Source organism: Nyctereutes procyonoides, unplaced genomic scaffold (genome assembly GCF_905146905.1).
Source record: "Nyctereutes procyonoides isolate TBG_1078 unplaced genomic scaffold, NYPRO_anot_genome, whole genome shotgun sequence".
NCBI lineage: Eukaryota > Metazoa > Chordata > Mammalia > Carnivora > Canidae > Nyctereutes > Nyctereutes procyonoides.
The window spans coordinates 41,421,986-41,443,397 of NW_026575030.1; positions in this window are offsets into that span (position 1 = coordinate 41,421,986).

The following is a 21,412-nucleotide window of genomic DNA, read 5'->3' on the forward strand; positions in this document are numbered from 1 at the left end:
ACTGCCAAATTGAAGAATAATAATAGTAATAAAAGCTTTTCAAACATTCAACTTAAATGCCTTAATTCTTTGGAACTGTTCTTTTTCATTTCCAAGCTCCAAATAATGAAGAGCTATTGCTTCAGGAAAGAACAGAGAAGCCACATGGCTATTATCTGATGATATGTTTGTCAAAGTAGGATACGACATCTGAGATAAAGTGCTGCAGGCCTGACTGGTTCTATTGTCTGAAATAAACTCATGAGGAATGGGATCCAATGCCACAAGGAAGCCAAGGACTGAGCAAAGAAGGGGAGCTTTATTTTCAATCAGAAGTTTTTTCTTCTTTCTACTCTGCAACACTTACCCGTCCCTACCCCTGCCATGTTTTCCAAAACTACAATCTCAATAAAATCTTAGGTAAAATAAAAGAAAGAACTAAAATAACACATGAATTAGGTAAGTTGGCTATTCATTCCTCGTGTGTTCCTTCAGCTAGCAAACCACCACTGACTTGCATTCACCGATAGATTCAAAGATTTCTATTTGTGGCCACAAAGCAAAATAAATGGCAAATCCACCAATCTGGTGAGGCTCCTAAGGCTGCTTTGCATGCAGATAAACCCTAAAAAATATATAAGAAGTCCAGAAACAATCTTGGGGGAAAATCTCAAAGATTACTTTTTGGTTGAGGGGTTGCTTGTTGAACCCTCCTGTTCTGCTCAGGAATGGGACACCTCTCAATAAGCATTAATGCAGAACTGATTCCAACTTAGATTACTGAATCACTGTCTTGAAATGGGAAGTTTAAGTTCAAATTTAAAGGAACATAAGTTAAATGTCTATATTCACCCACTTGGATTCTTACTTCATTGACATTTCCTTTAACCCATGACACGTTCCACCCTCACCGGATCTTTTGCTTCCAGTATAAACTCAGACAAAACCATTTATTAACACAGTAAAAACAGTTAGAATCCCTAAGGCAGGAAGAAGTGGGGAGTCCAGGGCTAAGAGTGGATGGTTGATCAACACAAGTGAACATACTTAAGTCCTTGTTAAATTTTCTCATGATTTATCCCATACAGAGTTACAAGGAGCCTTTGAATTTTAAATTATTGAGATGGTCACTTGAACTTGCAGAGCATAAAAGGAATAAAATGGGAATGGGAAGCCACATAAATGTTAAATGACTAGTTCATTGGCGAAATCAATTAACTTCAAACTGACTCGTACTGCACCAACAATATTTAACAAAATATCAGAGAATCAGGAGCTTTTTAAAAGTCAGTTAGCTGATTTAAAATGCTGAGTTGACTCAGGTCTTGTCCTCGGCTATACTAAGCCCTTCTCCAACATCCTCTAAATATCACACTTTTCAGATATCGCTCTATTACTCCAGCTAAAACTGTTCCTTTCTAATCAGAATTCCTAGCACTTTAGGGAGGCCTGGGTCACTCAGTGGTTGAGCGTCTACCTTTGGCTCAGGGCGTGATTCAGAGTCCTGAGATCGAGTCCCACATCGGGGTCCCTGCATGGAGCCTGCTTCTCCCTCTGCCTATGTCTCTGCCTCTCTCTCTGTCTCTCGTGAATAGATAGATAAAATCTTTAAAAGAGAGAGAACTCCTAACACTTTATTAGAAACACTAATGTTGCCCTCTTCTTACTTTGTTTTAGAGTTATTTGTTTCTTTTCCTGCAGGCAGGAGTAATGTCTTTTTAATTTTTCACAATGCCTTATGTAAAGTACCCAAAATATTAATTGAATGAATGTCTTCAATTTTCCTGTCACGTACCATTATGCAGAAAGATCTCTAACCATTCTAATGCAGATGAAGGACTGACAAGAATCCAAGCTTCTCTTAAATTTTACTTTTCATGAACTTGCCTTGCTGCTTGTATCATACTTACACTGATTATCAAAAAGCTTGATTTCCTAGAGTGCACAACTGTCAGGAGGAGGGAGACAGACCAGAATGCTGAATGAGTGACAAGAAGAAATCAGTTTAAAATTAAAACTCTATCTTAGCTATGAGTGTTCCCTGAGGAAAAGACTATGGGAGATTGGCATTCAGACTTTCTTCCTCCCCCCAATTGCAGATTGAACATCTGTAAGAGGGTAAAGAATGAAGGATTAGGAGGAAGGCGAGATTGAACTGTGATATAGAAACAACAGATGTTTCAGCAAATGCCATTGGGGGGCAGGGATGGGATAACCCTTCAGAGTTGTTCCAAATTGAGGTAAGAGAGCCTGGGACATTTTGCATATCCCCTAGTCATTGAACGCAGGCAGCTTCCAAACACAGCATAGTTTTAGGAAAGGACAATTTCCAGAGAGGGACTTGGGTGAAAGCTGTCAGCAGCCAATACTTTAGGGAACTGAGGGAAGGAGCATCCCAGTCTTGAAGCAGGGACTCTGAGTAGTAGACCACAGCATCCCCTACAAAGTTAATTTACAAAGGGATCTACATATATGGCCAATGAAGTGAATATATATATACAAACAAATCAGCACTGCTATTTAACCAAGAAAATCAAGTCACTAAGTCACAAGGTATTTTTTTTATATTATTTTAAGAGGTTATTGAGAAAATGAGGCATCTAAAATAGTATCTGTCATTGCCTCGGCCAGACATCTAGTGATAGCACAAGTATCACCTACAAAGTATATTTACTTAAATGAAATCAGGAAAATAATGCTTGGGTCCATTGCTTTCCCAAAAGACACTGATGGGAACAGATTCTCTCTCTACTCAGCTTTATGACATTATTGCTAATACTGCATTGAAGTGAAATAGTATTATAGTAAAGAATATAGATCTTAGCTGTGCCTGGCATACCGTTAATTCCCTTGAATGGTAGTATGAACATTTAATATCATAAAAGATCCAGTAAATTTAGAACATTTATCAGTTTACCACCATTCTTGAGTACAAATCCTCACTCCCCGCTCCAAAAAGAAATGCTGATGTCTGGGTTTGGTGTGGAATTATTACTTACACAAAACAGTTTACATGAGTAAATGAGTTTGGGTAGATTGATGAGAAATCAACAGGGCTTCCCCAATATTAGACACCCAAATGTCCTTGAATAGACTCAAATTGGTACAGTAACCATTAGAGTGGCCTACCATAAGAACTCAGCCTAAGACTCAAGACACTAAAAATAATAATCCTATATTCAGAGGAATATTATACAAATGGAAATAATCAGTTGGAAGGTAGGCAGGAATAATATCATGGATATGTTATAAAAAAGTAGTTGAGAGGGACGTCTGGATGGCTCAGCGGTTGAGCATCTGCCTTCGGCTCAGGGAGTGATCCTGGGGTCCGAGATCGAGTCCCACATTGGGCTCCCTGCAGGGAGCCTGCTTCTCCCTCTGCCTGTGTCTCTGCCTCTCTCTGTGTCTCTCGTGAATAAATAAATAAAATTTTTTTATTATTTTTTTATTTATTTATGATAGTCACAGAGAGAGAGAGAGAGAGAGAGAGAGAGAGGCAGAGACATAGGCAGAGGGAGAAGCAGGCTCCATGCACCGGGAGCCCGACGTGGGATTCGACCCCGGGTCTCCAGGATCGCGCCCTGGGCCAAAGGCAGGTGCTAAACCGCTGCGCCACCCAGGGATCCCCTAAAATCTTTTTTAAAAAAAGAAAAGAAAAGTAGTAAAGAATAGGAGCCCTAAGTCAAACTGAAAAAAAAAAATTTTCATACTGCTTTTCTGCTATGTACATTCTTAGGACAAGTTAATAACTTTTCTCAGCCTTACTTTTCTCAACGCAATTAGTAATAATTCCAGTCCCATTAAGATTATGGTGCTATCAAGGGTGACATCAGCAAGATGGGAGGCTAGAAGGACCTAGCACTCATCCCCTAAAAAAGACCAGCAATTTTAAAACTACTCACACACACACAAAAAAAGGCCAGCTCTGGGCGAGCTCCAGAGTATAACAAGAAAGCTGCAACAACCCAGTGGAACACAAAAACTGATGATAGCTACATAGAAAAGCAAAGAAAGCATTTTACCTACATCACCCTATCCCCCAGCCTGGTGTGTTTGGGCAAGAAGAAGGCCCCAAATTCGCCCATGGGTATATGGGGAGCAGGAGAACCCCAGAAGCTCTAACTACCCAGGCCTACAGCAGCCCTCACTGCTGCCATGGATACACACAGCTTGTCCCACCAAGGACCCCCCCAGTCTTTGCCGACTAGTAGAGCTGCCCGGAGTCCACACTGCTTCACTGCTTCACCCCCCACCTCCAGCTGCAGCACCCTACCCCGATGGCACTCACAGGTGAAGCTAGTCCACAAAGTCTAGAATAAAGGACTGCTCCTTCAAATGCACAAGTGTTCTTAACACAAGTGTTCATTAATTAGATGGGAGGAATCTTTTCACAATGTAAGCATATGTCAAATCATCATGATTTACACTCTAAGTATCTTATAATTATGTCAGTTATACCTCAATAAAGCTAAAAAAGGAAGACTCAAATATATAAAGTCAGAAAATAAAGGAGGAGATATTACAATGGGTATCTCAGATATTAAAAGAATTATAAGAGACTCTTATGAACCATTATACTCCAACAAAGGAGACAACCTACAAGAAATGGTTACATTCTTGGAAACATACAACTTATCAAAACTAAATTAAGAGGAAATAGAAATCCTAAACAGACTGATAACAAATAAGGAGATTGGATCAGTAATCAAAAATCTTCCAGGGTGCCTGGCTGGCTCAGCTGGTTAAGTGTCTGCCTTGCCTTTGGCTCAGATCATGATCCCAGTGTCCTGGGAACAAGCCCCGCATCAGGCTCCCTGCTCTGCAGGAAGTCTGCTGCTCCATCTCCCTCTGCCTGATGCTCCCCCTGCTTGTGCGCTCTCGCTCTCTCTCTCTCTCTCTCTCTCTCTCTCTGTCAAATATATAAATAAAAACCTTTAAAAAAATCTTCCAACAAATAAAAGCCCAGGATCAGATGATTTCATAGGTAAGTTCTACCAAACATTCAAAAAAGAATTATTACTAATCTTTCTTAAACTCATCCCCCAAAAAAGAAGAGGGAACATTTCCTAACTCATTATATGAAGCCAGCATCACCCTAAAACCAAAACCAACAATACTAAAAGAAGAGAAAATTAATGCCAATATCTCTGATGAACATAGATGCAAAAATCCTCAGTAAAATACTAGCAAACTAAATGCAACAGCACATTAAAAGCATCATAAATCAGGACTATGTGGGATTTAATCCTGGGAAGCAAAAATGGCTCAACGAATGCAAATCAATCAGTGTGATACACCACAGTAACCAAATGAAAGGGGAAAAAATACATCATCATTTTAATAGACACAGAAAAAGCATTTGACAAAATTCAATACATATTCATGATTAAAACTCTGAAAAAATAGTAATAAAAGGAACTCAACACAAGAAATGCCATCTATGAAAAGCCCACAGCTAACATTATAATCAAGAGGAAAATACTGAAAGCTTTTCCTCTAAGATCTGTTACCAGCATGGATGCCCACTCTCATAATTTCTTTTTAACATAATAGTAAATAGTAGAAGTCCTAGCCAGAGCAATTAGACAAGAAAAAGAAATAAGGCATCCAACTCAGAAAGGAAAAGGTAAAAGTATCTTTTATCTGCAGATGACAAGATCACATGTGTAAAAACTCTAAAAGCTTAACCAAAAAATGGTTAGAACTAATAAACATTTCAGTAAAATTATAGGAAACAAAACCAATAGACGATGATCAGTTATATTTCTGTATACAAACATCAATCCAAAAAGTAAATTGAAAAAGCAATCTCTTTCACAGTGCAACAAAAAGAACAAAATACTTAGGGATAAACTTAACCAAAGAGGTAAAAGTCTTACATTTGAAATTATAAAACATCAGTGAAGTAAATTTAAAAGACACAAATGGAAAGACATTTCATGCATATGGTAAGAATAGTATTGTTCATATGTTAATATGTTCATTGTTAATATGCCCATCCTATTCAAAGTGATCTACAGATTCAATGCAATCACCATCAAAATACTACTTCTTGGGCAGCCCGGGTGGCGCAGCAGTTTAGCGCTGCCTTCAGCCCAGGGCATGATCCTGGAGACCCGGGATCGAGTCCCACGTCGGGCTCCCTGCATGGAGCCTGCTTCTCCCTCTGCCTGTGTCTCTGCCTCTCTCTCTCTCTCTGTTTCTCTCATTAATAAATAAATAAAATCGTTTAAAATAAATAAATAAATAAACAAACAAATAAATAAATAAAATAGAAATAGAAAAACAATCTAAAATTCATGTAGAATTACAAAAGATCCTGAATAGTCACAACCATCTTGAGTAAGAAGAACAAGCTCAAGACATCACACTCACTGATTTCCAAACATATTACAAAACCATAGTAACCAAAATACTATGGTACTGACATAAAAACAGATATATACACCAATGGAACAGAACAGAATGCCCAGAAATAAGTCCACTTATCTATGGTCAACAGATCCTCAACAACGGTGTCAAGAGAACACAGTGAGGGAAGGATAGTCTCTTCAGTAAACCATGGTGGGAAAACTAAATATCCAAATGCAGAAGACAGAAAATGGACTCTTATCTCATCCTAACAAATATCAACTTAAATGGATTATTAGACTTAAGCATAAGACTTGAAACTTTTAAAATATTAGAAGAAAACGTAAGGAAAAAACTTCTTAACATTGTTATAGGCAATAATACTTTAAATATGACACAAGAAGCAGGCAACAAAAGCAAAAGACGTGGGATTACATCAAGCTGAAAAGCTTCTGCATGGCAAAGGAACCCATGAACAAAATGAAAGGCAATCTACGGAATGGGAGGAAATATTTACAAACCACATATCTGACAAGGAGTTAAAATTCAAAATATATAAGTAATTCATATACCTCAATAGAAAAAAAGGTTTAAAAATGGGCAAAGGACGTCAACAGACCTTTCTCAAAAATAAAAATAAATTTTTTTTTGAGAAGAAAAATGTAAGATTTTTATTGAAAACATAACACTTTCAGGAGATCACCTTGTTGCTGCCGTTATTTCTGGGTGAGCTGGCAAAAGGGAGGCTTGTTGATGCCATCCCCAGGCAAAGCACCATGTGCAGGAGGACTCCATGAAGATGGATGTGAGAGTCAGGGAGGCACAGCAACTGAGCCTAGCCCAGCTCCAAAATCACAGGGCAGGCCCTCCAGTGTCCTACAGACCAGGGCTTGTTAAGTGGGACAGACACACCATGTCAGAATCCTTTCCGTGTCTTAACAGTAGATGGATGACACCAGCCCAGCATCTCAGTTTCCCTTATCAGGCATATGATTTGTAGATTATTTTCTCCCACTCTCTGGGTTGTCTTCGTACTGTTTATAGTCTTTTAATGCACAAAAGTTTTAAATTTTCACGGAGCCCAGTTTGTTTTGCCCTTGGGGTCTATTCAAGAAGTCGCCAAATCCAATGTCACAAAGCTGTTGCCTTATGTTTTTTTCTAAGAATTTTCTGTTTCACTTCTTATGTTTAAGTTTTTAATCTATTTGGAGTTAATTTTTTATAGGGTGTTTCTATCCAACTTTATACTTTTGCATGTGGATATCGTTTTTCCAGTAACATTTATTGACAAGACTGTATTTATGGTAACACCATAGCGTTTTGATTGATTGTTAGGTTTTGAAGTCAGGAAGTGAGTACTCTGTTATTTTCAGAATTGTTTTGGCCATTTGGGTCCCATTGAAATTCCCTATTAATTCAGGGTGGTTTTTTTTTTTTTTCCATTTCTGTAAAAACATCATTGGGATTTTTGAAATGGATTCCACTGAATCTGTAGGTCCCTTGAACACGGGGGCGTCTTTCCATTTGTTAGTTTGTTTTGTAGGGCCAGAGGTATATGATAAAACTTCTCAATATCACTAATCACCAAGGAAATGCAAATCAAAACCACAATGTTTTTATTTATTTATAATGAAAACAGGTGAGAATTTTCACACCGGCTAGAATGACTATCAGACAGGAGATAACAAATGTTGGTGAGAATGTGAAGAAAAGGAAACCATTGCACAATTTGGTGAGAATGTAAATTAGCATAGCCATTATGAAAAACAGTAAGGATATTCTTCAAAAAATTAAAAACAGGCGATCCCTGGGTGGCCCAGAGCATGATCCTGGAGACCCGGGATCGAGTCCCACATCAGGCTCCCTGCATGGAGGCTGCTTCTCCCTCTGCCTGTGTCTCTGCCTCTCTCTCTCTCACTCTGTGTCTCTCATGAATAAATAAAATCTTAAAAAAATTAAAAATAGAACTGCTTCATGATCCAGCAATCTGCTGCATATATTTATCCAAGGGAAATGAAATCAATATCTCAGAGATATCTATTCTCCTACGTACATTGTAGCATTATTCACAACAGCCAAGATATACAAACAAACTAAATGTCCGTTGATGGATGAATAGATAAAGCAAAAGTGGTGAGTGTATATACAATGGAATATTTGTTCAGCCTTGAAAAAGAAGGAAATCCTAACATTTATGACAACATAAGTGAGCCTGGAGGACATTTATACTAAGTGAAATAAGCCAGACACAGAGAAACTAATAATTCATGATCTCACATATATGTGGAATCTAAAATAGCCACATTTGAATGTGAACTGGTGCAGCCACTCTGGAAAACTGTGTGGAGGTTCCTCAAAGAGTTAAAAAAGGACCTGCCCTACGACCCAGCAATTGCACTGCTGGGGATTTACCCCAAAGATACAGATGCAGGGAAACGCGGGGACACCTGTACCCCAATGTTTACAGTAGCAATGTCCACAATAGCCAAACTGTGGAAGGAGCCTTGGTGCCCATCGAAAGATGAGTGGATAAAGAAGATGTGGTCTATGTATACAATGGAATATTCCTCAGCCATTAGAAACGACAAATACCCACCATTTGCTTCGACGTGGATGGAACTGGAGGGTATTATGCTGAGCGAAATAAGTCAATCGGAGAAGGACAAACATTATATGTTCTCATTCATCTGGGGAATATAAAAAATAGTGACAGGGAATAAAGGGGAAAGGAGAAAAAAAGAGTGGGAAATATCAGAAAGGGAGACAGAACATGAGAGACTCCTAACTCTGGGAAATGAACAAGGGGTGGTGGAAAGGGAGGTGGTCACGGGGTGGGGGGTGACTGGGTGATGGGCACTGAGGGGGGCACTTGATGGGATGAGCGCTGGGTGTTATTCTATATGTTGGCAACTTGAACACCAATAAAAAATAAATTTATAAAATGAAATAAAATAAATAAAATAGCCACATTTGTTAAAATAGTATAGTGGTGGTTTCCAGGGGCTCAGGGGAGGGGGAAATGGGAAGATGTTGTTCCAAAGGTACATTTCAGTTACACAAGATGAATGAGTTCTGAAGATCTAATGTACGGTAGTGGCAATATGGTTAACAGCACTGTATTGTATACTTGAAATTTGCTAAGAGGGTAGATCTTAAGTATTCTCACCACAAGAAAGAAAGGAAGGAAAGGAGGGGGCGCCTGGCTGGCTTAGTCAGTGGAGCATGCAACTCTTGATCTCCAGGATTGTGAGTTCAAGCCCCAGTTGAGTGTAGAGATTACTTAAAAATAAAACCAAAAAAAAAAAAAAAGAAGAAGAAGGAAGGAAATGGTGACTACATGAAGTGATAGATATGTTCATTAGCTTGACTGTGGCAATTATTTCTATATATGCATATGTCTCGAAAGAGGTTGTACAACTTAGACATACACAGTTTTTGCCAATTCCTTCCCTCAGTGAAGACGGGAGGGAGATCATGGGGCCGTTACATAGGATTTTATGTGAAAAGTGCTTAGCAGAATGTTTAATATATTCATACATTCAAGTAAATAGTAAATACCAAATAGTAACAGTATGTTTGAAGGTATTACAAATTTGAAGAACTATATTCAACCTTCATTGAAATATGTTCTATGGAACAGCTATGAGAAAATCATCTTTTGAAAATTTAAGTTATAAAATATTCCAAAGCCCCATGATATTGTGAAACAATGGTCAGCCCCAATTGTGCTAGTGCCACATATTCTTGCATCATGGTTTCAGACTTTTTTAGTTCACAATCCCTCTAAAAGATTTTTGAAAAACTATGTACTTCTTCAGATATTTAACTTTACTTTTCTTTAAAAAAAAAAGATTTTATTTACTTATTTGAGAGAGAGAGAGCAAAAGTGAGCATGAGCAGGGGGAGGGGCACAGGGGGAGGGAGAGGCAGGCTCCTCACGGAGTGGGGAGCCCAACGCAGGGCTCAATCCCAGGACCCAGAGATCATGACCTGAGCCCAAGTCAGACACTTAACTGACTGAGCCACCCAGGTGCCCCTAACTTTACTTTTTTCATGAGTTTCTACATTTTATTTTTTATTATCAGGAAAGAGAAATATGTACATTTCATGAAATAAAATAAATGAGGTCTGACTAATCAGAATAAACCCTTCATAATATACTTTGATGAAATAGGTATTAACTCTCTTATGGAATTAAGCCCTAGCTGACCTGCAGACACATCTTAGAAACAGCCTCTGTAAGAAGCACCTCTGTAGAAACTAAAGTTAGTTTCCTGGCTCTACAAGACTGGGTTGGAAATTTAGTATGGTACATTTGACTAGTTCTTCACACTTTTCAAAGAAATTTCGTACTCTTCTTTCTCGTTATGGGCTTTATCTCTGAACTATCACTTGGTCGGAGAACCACTTCTCTTGACTCTCGGTGGCCTTTATAGAGACAGCAAAAGGAAAATGGCTAAAAATAAGCTGTCCTAAAATTGACTCTCTCATTTCTCAACATATTCCCATATATTTTGACTTTCTATGCCTAATTCAGCCCACCACTTTAGCTCCAGCCCTCTCTTTCTGAGAAATATATTTTCAATTCTTGGGAAAATGGAAGGATGATCATTTCCCACAAGGTCAATGAAGAGAGAGCAATGCCAATACATCTATAGCTTGTTTCAAAAGAAGAGAGGAAAAAAAAGGCAAAGAGTTGGCAATATATATTTTTTTTAAGTGCTGCAACTGCTCTATAAGATCACTGGCTCTTGAGATGTAAAGGAAATATTGACAGAATCTGAAACTTAATTTATTGTTATCTAAAGATCATGCAGATAACTTAAAAACTGTTAGGCATCATTTACACCCACCAAGTCTCCTAAACCAATATCCCAGAAAGAGGTGAAGTTTACCAGCTTTGCATTATCAATGAGGGAAAGGTCATGGAATTCCTGAGCTGGAAGCATTTTGAAAATATCTAGTTCACTAGCTTCATTTTCAGGTGCCAAGAAAATGTGAAAATATTAGAAGTATGTATCCTTTAAAATCCATTATCATTTTTTTAAAAAGAAAACAAATGACACAGTGAAGAACAGTCGTCCTCTGTCAGAGAAGGTTATCCTCTTCAACCAAGTACACAGCTTCAGGAGGGATTCAGTAGAGCAGGAAAAAAAAAAAAAGAGAGAGAGAGAAAGAAAAAAAGCCAGGCAGATTAACCTGGCCATCAATAGGGTGACAAATGTTGCAGCCAGAAACCCTGACCTCTGGTGAATGCACTATTTCTAAGTTATCCAGACATTGCAATGAAATGTCATGCAGTCCTATCCAAGAAGGAGCATGGGATCTTGTAAAAAGAATCTGGGTTTAAGTCCTAGTTTAACCATTTATTGGATAAGTTGGGCAAATACTTTCACATCTCTGAGCCTGACCTTCATCTTTAAGAAAGGAAAAATAATGCACTACTCCGCCCACCTTACATAGCTATAAGGACCAAATGAGATAGACGATGATACGTGGTAAAGGTCAGAGTAAACTATAAAGGGCTAGGACAGCAAAACCCAAATATAATTCATGTTCCATGTGCCCCCGTTTATGTAAAGTAATAGAAACAGTCCAGCAAAAAAAATGCAAACATACATGCACACACACATACGCACATGTGCAAGCTTGTTATTGTCTGGGTTTTTTTAATTCGATTTTAGCCATCTTCCTGGATGAGGAGTGGTATCTCATTGTGGGTTTGATTTGCATATTCCTAATGACTAATAATATTGAGCATCTTTTCTATGCTTATATCTTTCACACATGTCCTCCCGTTCCATTGGCTGTCCTTTTATTTTCCTGGTAGTGTCATTTGAAGCACAAGAGTTTTTAACTTTGATGAAATCCCATTTACCTGTTTTTTCTTCTTCCATAGTTTGTGCTTTTAGCATCTACTTTTCTTAATTTCGCCCTCATTCAAACATACAGACTACTTTAAAACTAGTCCAGGAACCGGGGACTACCTGCGCCAAAGCTGTCCTAGCCACAATGGATCTTGGCTGGAAATAAGAGACACATTAGAACTCTGTACCACATGAATTCGTTGATTTCTACCTTTTCATCATCCCACCCCTCCACACCCACCATACCCCACCCTTAGTTTCTGCCGAAGTTCCTTTTGGAAAATTCCAGCGTCATCACAACTGAACGAAAGGAAAAAGGTTACATCTCTGCCAGGATATGTTGGAAAATAGGTATGTTCTCAATGATCAGATGTCTTTGTGCTACACTTTCAACTAAAAAGTTCAAAAGGACCAGAATAGAAAGTATGGACCCAGAAGGCACAGAACTGGATAGAATCATGATCATCCTCACCAAATTTGCAAGAAGAATTGACAACCAAAAGCCTGAAAGAAGAGTCAGAAGAGTATAAAAAGTAAAAACAAACCATGAAAATACATAATGGCCTGTATTCGTTTTTCAAAGGAGGAGAATGTTCTCCATACCTCAGGGGGTATTAATAGGTATTGTTGGCCAGTACTTCTTTTCTAAAGTAGCTGCAGGTTAGTACTACGTCCACCGAAGGGGAGATTGGCGTTCTCATAGAAATTTGACTATAAGAAAATGGAACCGGCCTAAACCAGAAAGTTTCAATCCCAATTCCCTAATTATAGAAAAGAGTATTTGGTTGGTCTAAGCTGATCGAGTTACCATCACTTCTCCAATCAAAGTGGCCAACATCATGTAGTACAAACATGGCTCCTTCAGGAAGGAAAGCTGAAAACATATCTAAGGTGAAAATGGCTAAAGGTAGTGTCATTACCTGGTAGAAAGAACAGCAATAGTCTAGGCAAGTCCATAGTCTTTACACTCGATGCATTTTTTAAATGAGTCTGTCCCATTAAGAATCAGTGGAGTTTTTCTAACTTTCGTATATGCACACACACACACACACACACACACACAATTCCCATGAGCACTGCAATTATAAGATTAAAATATCTTTTACAAATACATATCTATGTTTAGTTCTTTCTCTAAACAGCAAATTCTCCCATAACACAAAATAACCCCAAATTCTGAGGTTGTTTTGTGTTGTAAAGTTATACTACATTTAACTTTCTCAAGTGAATAGTTTCAAACTGTATATTCAACTGGGAGCATGGATCAGTGGTTAAAAACAGGAAATTTGATGAGCAAACTTGAAACCAGTGAAAATGCAGACGATAATAAGGGAAATTCAGAAAAACCTGAAATTGTCCACAGATGTGACATCTATGGAGTGGTTCCTAAGTTTTCCCACACGAAGCTGATAGTAGGAAGCCTGATTGCAATATCCTGTCAAACGAGCACTAAATCAACAGAAAGCAATCATCGTCTGTTCTCACATTCTAACTTAAAGTATTTTCCTTAGTATTTTGGAGATTTAGTTAAGTTTTGTGACCTTTGTTCACGAAATCCTGGAATAATAATTGTCAGAGACCATGATGCTGGCAGAAGTATTTAAAACCCAATCATGCAAAGTTTATGGAAGAGCACCAAATTCAATGAAAAGCACAGCCAAAAAGGCTAAATAGAAATTGCTTCAAGTTTTCCTCAAAGGCAATCTTAGACTCCCCTTCAGAGAATGAAGCCTCTATACTACCAGACAAGAGTGAAACAGGAAATCAAGTGAAAAGCATCTCAAATAACTCATTTGTGCGGCTCTGAAAGTGTGAAGAACCATTTGGGAGAACTAAGTTAATCATTTGAATTAAAAAATCAGTATTAATAATTTGGCCATTTCCTTGGTCTTTGCTTGCTGTATTTATGATAGTATGTTTGATGGTAAACGATGGGTATATTTCTCCTGAGTTATTAGCATGTGTCCAAATCTAAGACACACAAATCTGTAGGAGGGGTGACAGTCACGGCCAGAGCCCTCACTAACCCTGAACGCCCAAGCAATTTCTGCAGAATTCTCCAAAAGCACACTCCGTCAACGATTTCTTCTGATTTTCCAAATGTGCTCAGTGAAACAATTGACATTCCATATTATGCCTTAAAATATGTTTTAAGTATTCCTTTTTCAACAAATTCATGATGACATGGAACTTTTCAGTCACATAGATGTAAGGTGTCTGAACTAGAAGAAAGGCCTCGTCAGGGATAAACAGCTACTTCTGATCTTAAAGAACTTCCTAATTATTTTTTCAAAGATTTCTATTTATTTATTTTAGAGGGAGCGGGAAAAAACAGAGGGAGAAGGAAAAGCACACTCCACGCTGGGCTCAGAGCCTGACCTGGGGCTCGATCTCACAACCCTGAGATCATGACCTGAGCTGAAACCAAGAGCCAAACACCTCACCGACTGAGCCACCCAGGCGCCCCTCAGAGAATTCCTTAAATTCATACTTAATTTGTCTTCTTAAAGATCTTCCTGGAAGACATCAAGTTCTCATTTATGATTTAAAGTTAAGAAACAAACAGCCCCTGGAAGCATAAAATATGCCTCTTGTCATATCTTAGCCAAGGCAGGCCTATTTGTAACGATGTTACTGAGCAATCTGGCACACCTAAGCAGCTTTTGAAGTGCTTCCCCTACTTACTCTTGGATCTCACCCTAGAGAAGCTCTGTCACAAACTGCAGCCCATCAAAAACAGGCTTTTATTGAGCACCACCATGTACTCAGCACTTAGACCCTTCCACGTACTTAGACTGATTTATCACTGCTTGTGTCAAAGTGACAAGTGGCTCTTCCCCAGTGACATGAGTGGTATCAGGATCGCATCAGCCTGCCTGACACATGCTGGGATTTAGGGTCCCCCTGTGATGACTTATAGCTAGGCTTTCCAGTACGTTGTCACTTCCTCTCTTTACCGCATCTCATTCTTTCCAGGGCGTTTCCTCTGGTTTTAAATACAGGGCAGTTTGCCACCATATCCTCTGTCTTGGAATGTTAATCATTATTCTAAGCCAAGATTACAATGAGATTAGAACAGAGACTGCTTTCAAAGCCCCCTCACCCTGTTCGCATAATCCTAGTTCTTGCTACTTTTCCTGGGATTCATACTTCTCTGCATTCCCTACTTTTCTGACCCAACCAAAAAAGAAATACCTCATTCCCTAAATGAACTCCATTTCTTTTTTTCTTCTTCTTATTCCTCTTCAATCTTTCTTCTCTCACGAATAGTGGTTCTGTTGTCTATAAGACGTTCACTTTCACAAATGGCTCTTTATGTCAGTTTTATTATTTTAATTTAGCCAAACGGATTAAGGGTCGGCTAGACTAGGTATTTCAAAAAGCTCTAGTCTTATGCATCATGTTAGAAATGGATTTGGCAGATGGAGACTGTTTAGATATCATTCCAGACCCAGGAGGAAAGGCAAGAGAACAAAAACATCAGGAATGTTGAAAGAAAGAGTGGTAGCACTTGGCCAAAACAGACGCCACGTGTAGGAAAATCATGACACATATGTCTCTGAATGTGACTTAAACTATAGGTTTTGCTACTCCATTTTCTGGGAAATAATGAAGCAGTGGAGATTTCTGAGTAGGAAAGTGGTCTACCCAGAGCATGCCTCAGGAAGGTGAATCAGCCAGCAGTGTGCAAGGTAAATCCCAATGTCCAGGGCAGGAGCCACATCAATTGTCCAGACAAGAAGCAATGTGAGTCTGAACTGAGGAGACAACATAACAAAAGGAAGGAAGGAGAAAAAACATGTGAATAACAGCTATGTGTGGGGAACTACGTGAAGTACTATTTATTTACTATTTATTGAGTAGTAAGTATAAAATGTGCAGCTTTTATCTAATCCTCTCAACTAGCTATCTAGGGAGATGTTATGATCCACATTTTATAGATAAGGATGCCACGAACTTAAATAATTTTCTCAAGGCCAAAAGGGTAGTAAGTAGCAATTTGAACCCAGATTTATCTGATTCCAAAATAGAAAGAATATAGAATCGAATTTATTATGCATGGAGCATGAGAAGTAAGAATAAAAATTTTCTTGAGTTGTGAAGAATGACTCATTAGTACTATTGTCACTAATAAAAATAAAGTGAAGACAGAGGTTGGAGTTTTTTCAAGTGCTAAGTTAATGAGCTTAGTTTTAAATATGCTGAGTTTGAAATTCTGACTGATTGTTTAAGAAAATCCTAACAACAGTTGGAAATTGTTAGGTTTGGGAATCATCAGGAAAGATTTTGAGATGAAAGGCAAAGAGATCGAGGAAATTCTTGTGCAAAGCAATGTGAGTGGATGAGCAGAAGGAGCAGAGGAAAGCAACTAGTGAAGGAGGTAGAAGTTCTCAGAAAGATTAAAGAACCAGCAGACCATGGTATCAAGGAGGCCATAGCAGGAGAAAGTTCCAAGAAGTGAAATTTCCACAAATTACCTGGTGACCTGGTAGTTTCATAGAGGGGTACAAGGTAGAGGTGGAAGTCATAGTACAAGAGGTTAAGAAATGAATGCACGAGCAAGAAGTGAAAGCAGAATTTGTACTCTGAGAAGTTTGGTGGTAACAGAAGATAAGTACTAGCTGCTCGAGTAGCAGGGTCAGAGGAGGATATTTCAGGATAGGAAGGGCCCTCACCATATTTGTGGGCAGAGGAGGAAAGATTTAAGTTGGAAGAAAGGTAGGACCTAGAAAATGGAGCAAAAACAAGAGGAGATGAGCAGTAACAGAATCTAGAACAATGTTCTTGGCAAGAAAAAAAAAAAAAAGCTACCTTATAAAGCAGAAAAAAAGGCCAGACTTACCCTTCAGGAGACACTCAGAATTCACATGGAACTCAATAAACCTAAGGCAAATGGCTAACCAAGACAGAGGAAAAGAGGCTCTCCCCAACAAAGGTTTGGAGTTCATAGTCTAAAAGAAAGGGAAATGTTTGTGTAGGTCAGAAAATGGAAATTCAGTTTTGAAAAGTTACCAAACTTCAACAATTTCTCCAGGTCCTCTCTGTAGCACTTATTCCAATTCTTCCAGAATCCCAAACTTATTCTCCAATAAGTACAGATGGAAAGTACATATATCTCTCTTGGACTGTGTGGTTATAATTTGGACAATAGTCTTTTTTGGTCATCAGAAATGAAGCAGCTCTCTGTACTCTGATGTGTATTCTTTTAAGAGCAAGGTTCAAGATATTTACTTCAGGAAAGTTTTCAGAATGAAGTTCTGATTTCCATGTTTATTTTCAGTGACTATCAATTACATGGTGATTTGGATTGGTCTAAAGCACAAATGCGAACCCACAAGAAAACAGTATATTTTACATGGATTTGCAACAGAAACTTTAAAATGAACTCAGTTACTAGAGCTATTTTCTAGCCCTTTCCATTCTCACATTTAATCATTATTGATCTGCTGCTCAGTGTTGGGTGCACGACATATATGAATGATATTATTTAATTCTCATAAAAACCGTCTAGTGCATTGTTATTATCATTCCCATTTTGCACATAAGTAATTGAAGTCTCAGAGCTCAACGGTGGTGGTAGAACTAGTCTCAGTCCTGGACTGACTTAAAAGTTTATGTCTCTAAAGACTAAATAGTACCACTTCAAAATTCAGTTACATATTTTGTCACATAGAGTGTTTTCTTCCTCTCTAGTTTCTTTGTTACTCAAAACACCTTTTTCCTCCCTCCTCATCACAAGAATATAAATTCCTTGAAATCAGACACCAAGACTAGTATCCTTAGAACAGAGTCTGAGACATCGTACATCTTCCAAGAATTTGGAAGTAAATTGAAATAATTTAAAATTAACCTTAAAATAATCTCCCCTCAACTAAAAAATAATGTAAAATAATTAATCTTACTCCATTTTTCATTCTCTTGGTTTCTACTCTCCTTTCTCCACTCCTCACACCTCCTTCCCCATGGGTTTCAAGAGAATAGCCAGGTTTGGGAATGTGAGTATTACTGTGAAAATAATACTATAAAATAGCTTCTATAAACAAGATTGTGCTTAAGTCCAGTGTGTAAACACACTGAAGATGAAAAGAGTCTCTTCATCGACAATTACGCAGTAAGATTTGAGCTAAGGATTTCACTCCCATAAAACTCATGTTGACTTGTTCATTGAGCACCTTCTATTTGCTTGACCCAGTTCCTGCTCTTTATGAGTTCTCAGACAAGTTGGAGGGACAGACAGATGATTACAGAACAACCTGGTAATGCCAGAACAGAGGTGAGAAGAATGGCCAGACAACAGCTTGACACTTTTTCATCATTAATTATATGTATTTCAACCTAACTTCCCAATATGGGCTCATTTCCTTTTTGCATCAACACAAAGCCTCAAATGAAACCACACAGTGTATTTCATTTCAAAATGAAACTCATGACACAGCTAAGCAGTGAGTCATCCGCAGAGGCCATGAAATTTCAATCCCAGTGGTTTCAAGACTGAGTCTTCAATCATTAAGCTGCATTGGGTATTTCTTGATCTGAACTTTTTGTATCACCCATTTTAATTTAGATGATGATTGCCAAAATGGCTAATCTTTGTGTCACAATGAGAAAACCTGCAACTCTACAAATCTCTAGAAACTGAGTTTGGAACAAAGAGGAAACAAAGTGAGGAAACTATTTTCCTTACTGACCTAGATAATGGAGAAAATTAGAAACTTGATCATAGTTTTTCCACAGTGACTATCCTCGCAGCCTAAACCTGTACTATTATTTTACTTTATTGTGTGCCCTACAGAATTTTTGTTAACAAAAGGATGTATCTTTTAGCTTTGGAAATTTATTAAATGCAAAACAAAAAAAAAAAAAAACAGAGCTAAGAAATCCTACAGTGAAAAGTGGACCCAGGTCAAGAACACATTTCAATATTCATGAGGATGCCCTGGATGTAATAGCTTCCTACACCATGAGTAATTTCATTGCTATTTGTCTATTTCCTATTGGGGAAAAAAAAAAAAACCTTCAGGGATTTCTCAAGGTTAGAACACAGGTCAGTGTGAACCAATGACCCAATTAAGTCCATTGGATCTCATTGTTCTTACTCTTACGCACCAAAACAAATCCATAAAACACAAAAGGAAAGGAAGACTAAACATGTATCTCACTAATTAAAAAGAAAAAATTACCTTTACCTTAGCTTTTAGCATAAGCATTCCCACTTCAGGCCTGCCATGCTAAGGTTATGTGAAGAATGCATAGACAAATGAATCAGACATATTAAAACCTTCTCAGAGGGCAACCTCAATGCTGCAGGTCACATGAAGACTTCCCATAGCACTGACATGCATGAAAACAAGAAGTTAATTTATGTAATTCTCTGGAAAATCCTAATGAATCACCAGCTATATGACAAGAAAAAAATTGACAGCTCACAGCCAACCTCTTTATTCCAACTAATGGAGAGGTACAACTGGAAAGAGGTGCTTGGATTTCACAACTCCTGATAGCTTGGTTTTGGTCAAAATCAAGATTCTTCCTAAATACTCACCAGTTAGAAGGATGGGTAAGACACAGAACTACTTCCATTGTGGCACATCTTCCTCTATCAACACTGCCAATTTTAGTGCGCACCCAGAACAAATCCTAGTCTTTTCTTCTTTCTTTACAATGGAGCCACATCTTACTCCAGGGGTAGGTGAGTCACCCCACGAAGTAAAAATTTCATGTGATTTCAAATTACCTCTGAAAACTCCTGGGATGCCCGCATGGAGTTCAGTGTCTTCTTGTGATCTTATCAGTTCTCCTCTGTTTCTCCAGGACCTTTGATTATTTTTTTCAATTCCTGCCTTGAGCATGCCAACAAAACCTCCCTACCCACTTACCAACTTCCTTGAAAATCCGCTTCACATCTTTATTGCTGGTCAGAGAAACCCTTAAAATTAATCATGCAATCTTTCCATGGATTTCCACCAAAGACACTGACTGTTTCAGGCTTAACTGCATCTTCTGTCTCAGGACAGTTGACAAATAACTATACTACTTTTCATCTTGATCTTTACTCCATTTTCTGTCTCCCCACCTCTATACCATCTCTGCTCCCCATTCTTTCCTTCCCTCCATCTTTTTATTCCTGCCAAGTCCAATTCAGATAAATCAATCACTCATATCATGAAAATCTGTATTGAGGATGTATTCTCAAGAAACACCTATAAACTCATTTGCCCGACTTTCTTTGACCGTAACTATTATTTTGTATTGCTCTCATTTGTTCATTCATTCATCCATCTCACAAATACTTATTATACACCAAATATATCCAGACACCATTCCAGACACTAGGAATACATCCGTCCGTGTTCACAACAGGCAAAATCTCTAATGTCACGTAACTCATTTTCCAGCGGGGTAGACAGTAGATAGATGTTCCCATAACAGATTGTCAAGCAGGCATGAATGCTAGAAAAAAGGGAATAGAATAGTCACACAAGGCCCCTGAAAATATATATATATTTGAGCAAAGATCTAAGTAAGCAAGGAGACAAGCCATGGATATATAAGAGGGTATGTATGGATAAGTAGTTAAGGATAGAGGAAACAACGAGTATAAAGACCTTAAAAAGAGTATGGGATTAGAGTTTTCCAGAAACAAGGAAATTTCCACCATGAATAACCCTGAAAGCTCATGGGAAAGAGTGGTATGAGATGAGTTTGTGAGTTGGCCAGAATCCAGAGGACTTTTAGCTTTTATTCATGAATGTTATGCAAAGCCCTGAGCCATGGATCATTTTAAGTGGAGAGGTCATATGATCTGACTGAGTTGTTTTCAAAAGGATTTCTCTAGCTTTTTTGTGGAGGGTAGTGGGGGAAGGTGCACATGGAGTATAGAGGAGGCTTCTCCAATCTCCTATCACTGCTTAGGGTCTCAAATCAGTGTTTTCCAATACAGATGGTCCTGACTTACGATGGTTCAACTTAAAATTTTCAGCTTCACAATGGTACAAAAGCAACATGCATTCAGTGGAAATTGTACTCTGAATTGTGATTGTAGATCTTTTCTCTGGGCTAGCAATATTCAATGAGATACTCTCTTACGATGCCAGCCAGTGGCAGCCAGCCTCAGCTCCCAGTCAGCCACGTGATCATGAAAGTGAACAACCAATACACTTGCAACCATTCTGTACCCCATAACCATTCTGTTTCTCACCTTCAGTATAGTCTTC